Source organism: Pterocles gutturalis, unplaced genomic scaffold (genome assembly GCF_000699245.1).
Source record: "Pterocles gutturalis isolate BGI_N339 unplaced genomic scaffold, ASM69924v1 scaffold13730, whole genome shotgun sequence".
Classification (NCBI taxonomy): domain Eukaryota; kingdom Metazoa; phylum Chordata; class Aves; order Pterocliformes; family Pteroclidae; genus Pterocles; species Pterocles gutturalis.
In genome coordinates this window covers 25,557-38,334 of record NW_010143625.1, presented here as the reverse complement: position 1 = coordinate 38,334, position 12,778 = coordinate 25,557, and positions in this window count along the sequence as shown.

Here is a 12,778-nt window from a genome sequence, read left to right as displayed (position 1 = left end):
GCAGTACAGGGGAGCACAGCAAAGCCTGAATGCGCAGCCAGCGCCTCACCTCCTGTGGTGACACGTCCTGCCTACAGACCAGGCACTTGGTGTGACCATCAGCATGTTCACTGGTTTGCCTCTACTGCGCTGCAGGAGCTGAGGGAGAGGTGAAGGGATACTTGAGTCGGCTTGGCCTGCGCAAGGGGAAGAGAGGAAGGAGATGGGAGAGTCCTTGCTGCCCACACCTGGCACAGACAAACTGAAAACAAGGGTCAAAGCCAATCCTGACTTAAATCCCCGTGCACCCTGCTCTCATGCACCTTCTCCTGGTGCCATCAGTTGTTCTTCCACCCACTTGACATTTTGCTGGCTAAGGAATAATGTGTCTGGCCTTCTCCTAAGGAAGACTCATCAGCACAAACCTTTCCAGCCACAGTATGCAAAGGCAAAAGGTGACACTGTCACAACTTGCTCTAGGAACACCCACACGTCTCTGGCTGAAAGCAACACAGGCTCCATTCAAGCAGTGGATTCTGCTTCACAGAGGGGCAGCCCTGAGGAGCACAACTACAGAAGGGTTTATTGGCTATTCTGGTGATGGACTGCATCTTCAGAATGGAGATTTTTATTTTTCAATGCCTTTGGCTCAGCATTCAGCAACAGCACTCATCACTTAGCTGGCCCAGCGAGGAGTCTGTCATCACCATGGACTACACTTATACCACATGTGAATACTGACCAGGAATAAGAAAACTTACTCTGCAAGTGAAATAGCAACTTACTGCAAAAGAAAAGCTAGAGAAATTACTATCATGACTTTAAGACTCATGATAATTCGTTAGCACCATTTGTAACTACCAAGATCATTATGAAGGGGGAAATGAAATGGGAAGCTGTTGGTCCCTCCCTGTGTATTGCAACAGCTTCTTTAAAGCAAAACAAATAAAAACTAGATTGGAGAAAACTGTCCAACAGCACAGCTAATAAAATGCCACACTGAATTCAAGTGGAAATAAAGTGAATTCACCGGAGGAATAGAGACTATCCATTCATGCCAAGAAAAGCCTGTGCAATACAGCTGCCTAATTCAAAGTGCAGGCAGGATACGCCATCAAAGTCTTTCTAACAAGCAAATCCCATTCTTTCTCCAAAGGGAAAAAAGGAAAAGCCTAGAGAGGTTTCATCAAAAGCATCACTAACGCAGAGATAACCCATTCAGTACGTGCCAGGATTGCTCATGCCTGGGTGCCTGCAGCTCAGGGAGAGCTTCAAAGCAGGAGGGACCTTCCTGAGATGCCCTTGTCATTCAGGGACTAAACCTGAAAATGAGCACATTGTGGGAGAGGACAAGATATACAGCAAAGGGAAAAAAAAAAAACCAAACCCAGAACACCCAACTGCAAGTAAACCCTTGAAATTTAAAAACCCAGCGCATGGATGTTATGAGCCTGGCATTTTGAAAACCCCAGACTAAGGTTGAACTTGTGAATGCAGGGATTCCCGCAAGCAGTGTCCTTGTGAACACACAGCCTCCCTCTGACTGGGCACAGAAAATCTGGGAACATTGGGCCAGTGGCAGCCAGCCACGGGCCTTTGGAGCAGGACCCTGTTCTACTGCTCAGTGAAGTGCAGTGAAGGATGAGCTTGAGAGCAGGAGCGCAGAGAACCCAGGGCACCATCGCCCAGGGTAGAGACCCCACCTCTCACGGGTGGGACAGGGTAACTATTGCTGCGACCACCAGCTGTCACACTGGCTGTTTCAAACTTGCCCCAATATGAAAGTAAGTCCCTTCCTAAGACGACCTTTCTCTACTCATTGTGGTGCCTCCTATGAAAAGAAAAAAAAAAGGCTACAAAAAGCACCAAAGTGAATGGCAAGTATTCTTCTTCAAAGGGACTTTCATGCTGGGGCACGTCTGAAAGCAGCAGTGGAGCAACAAATAGCTCCCTTTGCCAGCAGCTTTCCATATTTCCCTTGCTCTCGTTGTAGATGTGTGCTGTCTGTCCAACCTCTCGCCCTCTAATTGTGTTTCCCATCCTCATTGGAGCAAGGCCCCACACAGGAAAGTGGAAACACTCAGGATGGTTGCCAAGTTGGCCTGGATACAATGATAACCTCAGCCCAGTGTGTTCCCCAGCATGCTCCTCCCAGTGGAAAGCTGTTTGGGACCCCTCCAGACCCTCCCCTCCAGAGCCAAGCCTGTCACAGCCCCGGGCTGCTCTCCTTAACCCGTGGAGAGGGTCTTCAGGTGCCTTTGCTTTCATCCAAGAAAATTCACTATTCGTGCACTGTGTTCCCTGTCCACTCACCTGCCATGGCTCTGGCCGTTAGCAGTAAGCATACTGCCATGTGAAAGAGGGACAAGGCTCAGCCTTTCATCTCAGCTGCTGCCTCTATTCCCAAGCTCTGCTTCACACCATCATCCGGGGTAACGCCTGAGCAGTGCAGGCACCCTTGCAGCACAGCCCTCAGGAGCAGAGATGGATTTCTGGTCTCCTTTCAGTTGGCAACACAGACATGGCTGTGTTGGGAACAATAATAATAAAAGAAGATTGTTTCTGCAGCCTTCAAGCCTCATTTCTAGTCTGCAATTTTCCCTGAGTACTCAGGAAAACTATTCAGATGCCTGGACTCTACGTAAGAAAAAGAGACTTGGATCCCCATTTGTGTTGGATGAACATTTATCCTTATTTGTGATTTATCGCCAGTCACTATTTAATCACCAACAACATTTACCCTAGCAATGGGCACATTGGCTACATTATTAATGCAGTAAGGAATTTGGTTCCTCCATTAGCTGTTCTGTTCCTCTTGCAAAAAAAAAAAAAAAAAACAAAAAAACAAACCAAGAAAAAACCCAACATTTTAAACAGCCTTCGGTCCTAATTTATCTCTATAACAACAGCTGCGAACTTTTTTATCCTGAAAGCAAACATGGGTGCAGCTGGCCAGGCGGATCTGCCCCGCGCCACTCCTGGGCCGGCCAGCAGAGAGGGGACCTGCACAGGGAAAGCTTCTTCATGATGTCACCAAATCAGCACTTAAGGAAAACTGTCCCATTCCTATTGGGATTTTCTGTTGGCTGGAGACAGGAGACACAAGAGATTTACGTGTTTTACCAAACCTTAGGTCATCGTGTAGCATGGAATGATTGCACCTCAGTTCTCCAGGAGGAAGTACAGTAACTTCTAGAGATATTTGGCACCAACCACCATCCTTTCCACCCCCCCAGACCACAATATTTTTTGCAGTGATGTTCAGGAACCCCTGCTATTTAGCAGTACTGAAAAACTCAACATTAAACTGCAGCCGGCTATTTATAATCCCACTCTTCCAATGCAGGATGTGCAGGGAAGCAAGAAAAAGGGGTCACTGCTTGTGCCTGCAAGAGGTCGATCTCTCTTCCATTAAAATTCTGAAGACAAACATGTGGAAAGAAAGAGACACAGGCCTCAGGGGACCCTGGGGGAGGACAGGAACTGCGTATCCCACCCAGGGCTTGTGCATCTCCCTTCCCAGTCCCCACTACCATGCCCTGTCCGTCCTGCTCATCCCTGGGTTGAAGGGCTGAGCCCATGTCCCCATTACTCCTGACCACACCACCCCTGCTCTCCAGGAGACACCATGCCTGACTCTGGGAACACTGCTTTTTTTTTTTCTTGCTGGAGGGAGAGAGAAGAAGGTAAAAGAAGCAGCTTGTCAGGAATATGCATAGCACATACACGTTTGAATGGCAAACGCCACTTCTCCCTCACTGAATTTTTGACCCCTCTGATGAGGTGTGGGATAAAGAAGCATGGTGAAGAGCAGAAAGGTGTTCCTCCCACAGGGGTGAGCACAGCTCTCTTAGAACAAAAAAAGAAATACAACATTCATGCAGGATGACCCAAATTTCTCTTTTAAAACATGCATCAAGCTTTAATCTTTTTCTTTCCCCTGACATATCATTTAAATTTAGAGCAATGGAGGTATCTATATCCTGACAGACCCTCAGCCCATTTCATTCAAGGTATTCATAAAATATTTCGCATGGCTGTCACTACAAAGAGTAATTCCTACATAACTGTAGAAGTTATTATGATACCACTGAAATTTATATATTATGTCACAATATTTTTTTTCCTTGCCAGGGCAGACAAAAAAAAAAAAAAAAAAAAAAAAAAAAGTAATATAAAACAGGAGTACAAAGGACTTCACGCTAAGTACCTAAGCCTTCACCCTGTAAATGACTGTCAAAATATAATCTATTTGTTCTTCACAGCCATGATGGACATTTCTGTTTTCAGCCACTGCTTGAATAGTCCTGGAGGCAGGGAGGGGGTTTGTGGTTGCCCACCTGCAGCAGTTGAGTGCAGAGCAGTAGCTGCCCTGATGCCAGGTTTGCCCCTTCCAGACCTGGCAAACCTTGTCCCCCCGTCCACACTCACAGCTCCCCTGAGCTCATCTAATCACTGGTTCACAAACTCACTTCGGGTACCAGAGAAATAATGGAGTCAAACCCACTTTGACTGCAGAGAAGACAGAACCTCCCAGGCAAGTGCCACAGCAAGTTGTTACAGGGGAGGAGGAAACAGAGCAAAATGAACAAAGCCAAGCCCTTGCCACCTTGCTATGGAGCTATTCTGAAGACAGTTTAAGAGTAATAGAAGTGCCCATTATGAGGCCTTGTTGAGGTTTAGGCCCAGCCAGAAACTTAAGCACCACACAGCTACTCCCTCATTCGCCACTGGTGGGATGGGGAGGAGGAAACATAACGAAAGGCTCGTGCATCGAGACAAGGACAGGGAGGGATCACTCACCAGTTATGGTCACGGGCAAAATGGACTTGACTTGGAGGGGGAAAAAATCAGTTTAATTTGTTACCAATCAAATCACAGCAGGATAATGAGAAAAAACCCCAAATCTTAAAAACACCTTTCCCCCACCCCTCCCTTCTTCTCGAGCTCAACTTTACTCCTGATTTCTCTACCTCCTCTCAGCCAGCAGTGCAGGGGGACGGGAATGGGGGTTGTGGTCAGTCCATCACACGTTGTCTTTGCTGCTTCTTCCTCCTCAGGGGAGGACTTCTCACACTCTTCCCCTGCTCCAGTGCGGGGTCCGTCCCACGTGAGACAGTCCTCCACAAGCTTCTCCAACATGAGTCCTTCCTACAAGCTGCAGTTCTCCACAGACTGCTCCAGTGTGGGCTCCCCACGGAGTCACACGCTCCTTCGGGTGCATCCACCTGCTCCAGCGTGGGGTCCTCCCTGGGCTGCAGGTGGATCTGCTCCACCATTCCCCTCCATGGCTGCAGGGCACAGCTGCCTCACCATGGGCTGCACCACGGGCTGCAGGGGAACCTCTGCTCCAGGGCACCTCCTCCCCCTCCTTTCTTCACTGACCTTGGTGTCTGCATAGCTGTCTGTCTCACACCTCACTCCCCTCTCCACTGCAGGTCTCAGCAGTTTTGTTTTCCTCTTAAATATGATTCACAAAGATGGATCCACCATCGCTGACTGGTTTGGTCTTGGACAGAGTCAGGTCCAACTTGGAGCCAGGGAAGCTTCCAGCAGCTTCTCACAGGGGCCATCTCTGTAACCCCTACCAAAGCCCCACCACACAAACCCGATACAGGCCTTCAATCAGGCAACTGTTCAGATCTACTTCCATGCCTAGGACAAGGTTAGCAGAAGGCATCTGAGAATCACAGCTTCAGAGTAAGTCGGTTCATCGCTCTCACTCCATCTATGCCCAGTGGAGAGAATTATGCCCCTAACATGAGACTCTCCAACACTCCTCATAGCTTCCAGGAACTCTTAAATTTCTCCTTAGGATATATATATTACCTGCGCAGCATCCACATTTTTAAATCAATGGAGAGAGAAGCTTTGAACTGGTAAGTGATTCCTGACAGGTCTAAGTCCTGTCCCTCTGGGCCCTACACCCATGGCCAAAAAAGCCATCTAAAAATCCATTAATTTTAAATCTACTTGACTCAGTGTCATTGAAATGCAAATCTCAGCAAAACATCTTGGCTAAATTAATGAGTTTCTCTTTCAGTCATGCAACAATGCCATTCTTACAGAACAATTTGTTTGACACAAAGCACACAGGCTCTGGAGACCTCAAAATCTACCAGCACTTAAGCTCATGAATGATAAAATTGCCACATCAAAATATGAGAAATTAATTGCTACTAACAGCAGGACTTGTCTGATGTACTCAATTTAAATTGTGCATCTTTCAGAATAACATGAATTGCTCTTTTAATGTACTTTTACATAGGGCATAATTGTAGCAACACCTTTAAGACCTCAAACATTTGCAAGAGCCTCAGAAAAAACACACCAGAGCTGAAACAATGTTTGGGGCACCAGAGACTTGGTGAGATGGAGTAATTTTAAATTAACTTTCCAGCCTAAACAGAACCAGAACCAGAAAATAATTTTGTTTTTTAACTCATGACTCCAAAAAATTGAAGTGTCTGAATCACTAAATATCAAAATTTTGAAGAGTTCACTGCAAATAAGAATAAAAAGTAATAAATTTTAAATGTAATATGTTATGTATAAATACATGTATATGTACACTCATATAGTGGCAATTATGCAAGCACAGCAACTAAATTTAATTAAAAAAAAAAACCAATAAATTTTGACAAAAAATGTAAAGATGCTTGAGTTCCTGTACAAAGGCCCTAGCCCTAATATGTTATGTATAAATACATGTATATGTACACTCATATAGTGGCAATTATGCAAGCACAGCAACTAAATTTAATTAAAAAAAAAAAACCAAAAAATTTTGACAAAAAATATAAAGATGCTTGAGTTCCTGTACAAAGACCCTAGCCCATTTGGATGTTGGATCATTCTGTATTATCTATATGGTTATGTGTAGTATTTTTGTGTTTTAAGGTCATCACCTAAAGTGCTCTTGGGAAATAATTTGCAAATTGTGACACAGCATTAGAGATGTAGGTGAAGAGCCACAGCCTGTGCTGAGATTTAGGACATTACCTAATGCTCATGAAAAGGACTTTGAGGATGGAATGAGAAGAAGTGGAAGAAGGAAGAAGAAGAAATAAGAAAGAAGAAAAAAGAAAGAAGAAGAAAGTAAAGAGGAAGAAGGAAGAAGAAAAAAGAAGAAGAACGTAGAGAAGAAGAAGAGGAAGAAAAAGAAAGAATAAAGAAGAAAGAAAAAAAGAAGAAGGAAGAAGGAAGAAGAAAAAAGAAGAAAGTAGAGAAGAAGAAGAAGGAGAAGGAGAAGGAGAAACAACTACGTACAGAAATCCTCAACTGAAAAATTCTAGGATAATAATAATAGTCTATCCATTTTCAATAAGACATTAAAACATTATAAAGCACTGCAAATTTGTGTCCTACAAGTGGATTGTCTAGTTGACCTAATGCTCCACAGCCATTTCTTATGAAGACAGAGAAAGAGCAAACAGGCAGCAGCAATCCCAACCTCCAGAAAACAACCTGCCACAGCCGCAGAGAGCGTGTGGGTGGAACCATGACAGTGCTAAAGAAACACCAAACAAGACCAATGGAAATGCTGCCATAGACTTCCCAGCTAACACCACCTGTGTTCAAAGAGAAGCAGGACAGCTGTCAGCCAGGCTCTGACTAACGAGATGCTCGCATCTCACAGCAGAAGCATGGTGTATTCTTCAAATTCCACTTCAAAACTTCGGGGACTTTTTTTGACATCTGAAAGGCAGGAAATAGATCAGAGCAAATTCACCTGTGGTGTAAGCCTATTTATTTCACTTGATTTAGATTAGATTTGAAATTGGTTCCTATTGGGATTTTAAATGATGATTAAATTTGAAATTTCACTGTCAGGTTTCACAAAAACAAGAGCTCCAGCAGGCGCGTGCGGCCTGCGGAAGGGAGCGGTGTGGAGCCACTTGGAGAGCAGCCATCCATCTTCCTGAAAGAAAATCGTTAAATTCTTCAACCATAAGCTTATCAAGTTACAGGACTTTTAACAGAGCAGCCTTCTAGGTATTGTACTTTGTCTCCCTGAGAGTGGAAGAGGTTACCAAATTTCATTACAGCAAGGGTAAGGTGGTTGGGCCTCGTGTCCAACCAGCTGGAGCAGCTGTATGATACTTATAACAACCGCTGCTCAAAGGACTGCAGTAATTTCTCTCTTTAGTGCTGCGCTAGCTGACAAATTCGTGACACAGCTCCAGATGTTGTCAGACAGCTGTTCAGCAACATTCCAGTTGGTATAAAACTTGCAGAGGTTCTTGTGGCTTGAATGTCTTTTGCCTTCATGTTAGCCTTTGTCCAGCCTCAGCCAGGTGGCTCTCACCACCTCAGTGGTGTCCATCAGAGGCACAAGTGGGAGGGAAATACAGTTTTTACTTTATTTAGACAGTTGTTCAGCATGATCTGGACTGGAACAATTTTCTTTGCATTGTAAGTGAGTCATTATTGGGGTGAGAAAAATACTAAGACCTAATGGCTGTCACTCTATAGCCTAAACTTTGCCTGCAGACATGTTCTACTTTAACAGCAAAAGAAAACAATGATAAATGTTTACAAATTTGGTAAAACTCCCACCTTTACAGCCCTATCAAACCACTGACCATCCTAAGCTTTTCTGACAGGCAATATTGGAAACTTGGTTTCAGCAGCTCCTTTTCCAAATCAAAATTAGTTGCCTTTCTTGTGTTGTAGATGGTTCTGTTTCCCTCCCACAGAAGATTAGAGCTGCTTTCGTGTGAGCACATTTCTCCCGGGTGATAGCATTGTGGATTTGCGCTGTGCTCTGTATTTCATTACAAGTGCCCAGTCTCACTTGCAGTGCAAAATAGGCACGTGCTTAAGGGTAACCCGCCTTGCCTGTTCCATGAAGCTGAAGCGCGTGTTGTAGAGCAGCTTAATAGACTGTGGATTCAGATCTAAGCTTACTCACAACTTGCTTCTGAGTGGCAGCAGAGACGTTGCTCTTTCATGAATGCTATTTTAACCTTGCTGAGTGCTGATCAACAGCAGTTTGGGAGTGCCACTATTGAAAGGTTTTGGAGGCACAACTGCCCCAGAAGGCGACCTCACAGCAAAATGAGGTGTCTAGGAAAGAACATGCAACAGGCAGGTGGGAATGCTAGAGGGATGGCTGTAGAAGGTGAGACGCTGCTCCAACAACATTTGGGTTTTTTACAGAGTGCAGTGAGACCTCACACAAATCTGTGCTCAAGCTTATGCTATGCAACATATCCACACCTGATCTGAGGAAAAAACTTTAAAAGGTTTTCTTCCAGTACTAATTTAATCAAGATATTAAAGGGTGGGCAGGCAAGAGGAGAACTATAGAGGGCTTTGTGATACTGAACAATTGTATCATAAAACAGAAGATTAAGTGCAGCTTCCCACTAAAACAGTCAGCTCAGTAGTAGTGACCAAAAAAGAAGAAAAGAAGAAGAGAGAAGGAGGAGGAGGAGGAGGTGGAGGAGAAGGAGAAGGTTAAGGAGGAGGAGGAGGAGGAGGAGGAGAAGGAGGAGAAAGAAGGAGGAGGAGAAGGAGGAGGAGGAGGAGAAGGAGAAAGAAGGAGGAGGAGGAAGAGGAGGAGGAGGAGTCGTCATCGTCGTCTTTTGGAACAAGATACAAACCCAAACATCCAGCTGGAACCCTGGGTACATATGTACCCCGAGTGCTCTAGGAAGTTCCCCTGTCTCAAAGATGGTAAAGGAAAAACAGTCAAGTTTCTTAGAACAGTCAGATATATGGAGCATCTTTCAGGTGAGGAATAACTAAAGTCAAGAAGATTCACTAGGACTCCTCAGTCTGACAAAAAAATACCCCAAACCCCCATAAAACTGCATTGTCTGTAAAATTGCAAATGCCGTAGAAGGAAAAAAAAAAAAAAAAAAGTAGGGATATTTCCTATCCTTTCCAATACAAGTAAATGAGGTACCAAGTGACACTGGCAAGCATCGAGTTCAAAAACAAAATGAAGTGAAGAGGTTGATCCCCACATACCATGGAGAGAAGATGATAAACTCCTTGTTGAATGACATTATGGATGCCAAAAATCTTCTTTGGGCTCAAAAGAGCACCTGGAAAATTTGATCAAAGAAAAATCCACCACAACCTACTATATACAAGTCACAACCTCTGGGTCAGAGTTCCCCCATGGCATTTCTGCCTGTGGCTAAAAGTGTGCTCTGGGAATTACTGCTCCTGGCTTACCTTGCCCTTTTTGTCTCCTCTAGGTGTCTGCTGCTGAAGGCAGGAAAATTGGCTATAGGTGTCTGTGCTCTCGCCAAGAAAAGCCTTTCTTTTCCTCTGATTACTCTAGCCAACAGGAAACACAGTACAGATCTGTCCTAATAGGAAAAATAGAGAAATGTGCAAGTGCAATTAAGGAAATATTTTATCTAAGTGCAAGACAAAAGATCCCATTGCATTCACGTATGAAACACTATGTAAGCAGTTTCTATTCACATTTTTAATCAGATGCACTTTCAACTTTTACTTTGGAGTCTCAAACCCATTACTAAATTTCAGATAGGATGCTAATTACTGGAACTGGGTATATGTGCACTTTTTTCCAAAATGGATTAGAAATAAGAAAGAAGTCTAGAAAAGGAGGTGCATTAATTATTCCTTCCAGTGGCAATCTTATCCAGAAGATGTCACCAAAACACAAGCAGTGCTCAGAGTTCCTAACAAGGAACATAAACAGAAGGGCTTGAGACTTGTGTAAGAACGACAGAAAAATCAAGAAAGATGTTGAAAGACCACCTCAAAACAAAAAAAATTACTCAGGGAGAAGATTAAACCCTCATATCATCAAAGCAAGAAGGTTGGTACATAGAGGAAATTATGTACAAACAGCAAGTCACGCAGACAAAATATCATTACATTCTTTGAGTGGAGACCACATTCTTGTCAGAATTCTTCCCTTAAATTAACAAAGCATAGGCATAGCAACCAGAAACCTGATTGCTCTATTTTTCCACCCTCACTGAGTCCTTTGCTATTTGTCTTCTCTGCTTGCTCCTTACTGATACCTTACTTCCATCAGGGACTTGGATGTTAACAATCTGCTCCTGTCTCAGCTTATGTCTCTGTACTGGGAGGGAGTATATCCACACACACACTGAAACAATGTCTAACTGCTGCATTATAATGATCAGCTTCATGCTTCAGAAGATCATGTTCCCCGACTCAAACAGTCTTGTCCATTTGCACTTGCACTGTGAATTTTAAAGCAGTGAAGATGATCTTTGCTCAGCAAAGACGGAACAAAGAGATTCACAACGTGAAGGAAAGAAAACTGCATCAAATGCAGCAACAAATTCAGAGCTACTCTAGTGGTACCTGTTGTGTGATAGCTAAACCCAAGCCACAACAAAATCCAGGTGGTTAGTTAAGGTGAAATCTGTTCCTGGAGCAAAGTGTCTCAGTGCTTCTGAGAGTATGGTCTAGCATGGCAGAAACATTGCCACTGCTGCAACCTCAAGCAGATCAGCAATCAGCAGCTGATATCTGACAGGTAAATATCATTTCACTTCTTTGTGACAGCTGAGTGCACGGATGAGCCAGCGTGGCTCGTGTTGACTAACATATTGTGGCTTGGAAGAGGTGCTATTGTGAGAACAAGTTCAACATAAAGCGCATTTGCAGGAATTGTCCCAGGTCTTGAGCTTCGGGTTTAAGGGTTCTCTTGACCTTTTCTGCTACCAGGAGATAAGCCCCATGCCATCACATTTACAGTTCTCTAAGAAGAACCCAAAATAAATCTGCCTGGCAATGGTAAAACACAGAGATGCTTTAGGACTGACAACCTCTTGGAGTGTGTCACCACCTGAGTATCTCTTTCCACAGGCTTCCTTGATGAAGATCTTCTAGCAGCAATAACTGTATGAATCACAGAGCTTCTAAACTGAATAGCCCCTTATTCGGATCTTGTGTGTACACGTGATTATCCAAATGATTTACACAATTTTGAGCATGAAGTTAAAACAGACATTTGCTCTACTGGGATTTGGACTGTTATGGGAAGAAGTTTTGTAAGAGGTGCTACTAGGACATTGTGCATAGTAGTTGCATAATATCAGTAATTACATTCTTATAATGTCAATTGACATTTTTAGGCTCATCTCTAGGAACCTTAGGCTAACGGAAAGTGTGTCCTTTCTGATTTTGCAGCAATCAAAACAATGGAATGGGGCCAAGTCTACACTGAAAGAAAAAAAGTTTCAGTTACCTTGAGATTTGAAAGTATTTCAGCATGAAGTTCCAGTGTCCTGCAGCTAGCTGTAGTCGAGGCAGATTTTGTTATATGCTTGTGTATTTTTTATATACGTATACACACACACACACACACAATTAGGAGCGGTCCATTTCTGTAGTTATATTTTCAATCTACCCAACGCAATAAGCAAGTCTTCTGTAAAAATGAATAATACTTTAAAGTCTGGACATCTAGCACCTATGAACAAAAAAGTTTTTCCTTCTCAATTTCTAAAAATTTGTTCAAAACAATTTATCCAGTAAAAAAAAAAAAAAAGATAAATTTATTTGGGTTTCAAAAATTAAACAGCATGCTTCTTGGCTGAAGAAGTTCAAACTGTAGACAGAGTCTTTAAAAAAAATGATCAATGCATAGAACCTAGCCTTGTTGCTTGTCTGAACAATCAAAGCACTGTTTTGTTTCAGACAAAGACAAGCACCTTCCTTACCAATCTCTAGATGTTAAAAAACACAGCAACAGAAAAAAGGTTTAGCTGCATACACATGCTTAAAGAAGTAATAAAAATGCTGTCCTACTTTAATAGTGTGTTGGATCCCAAGT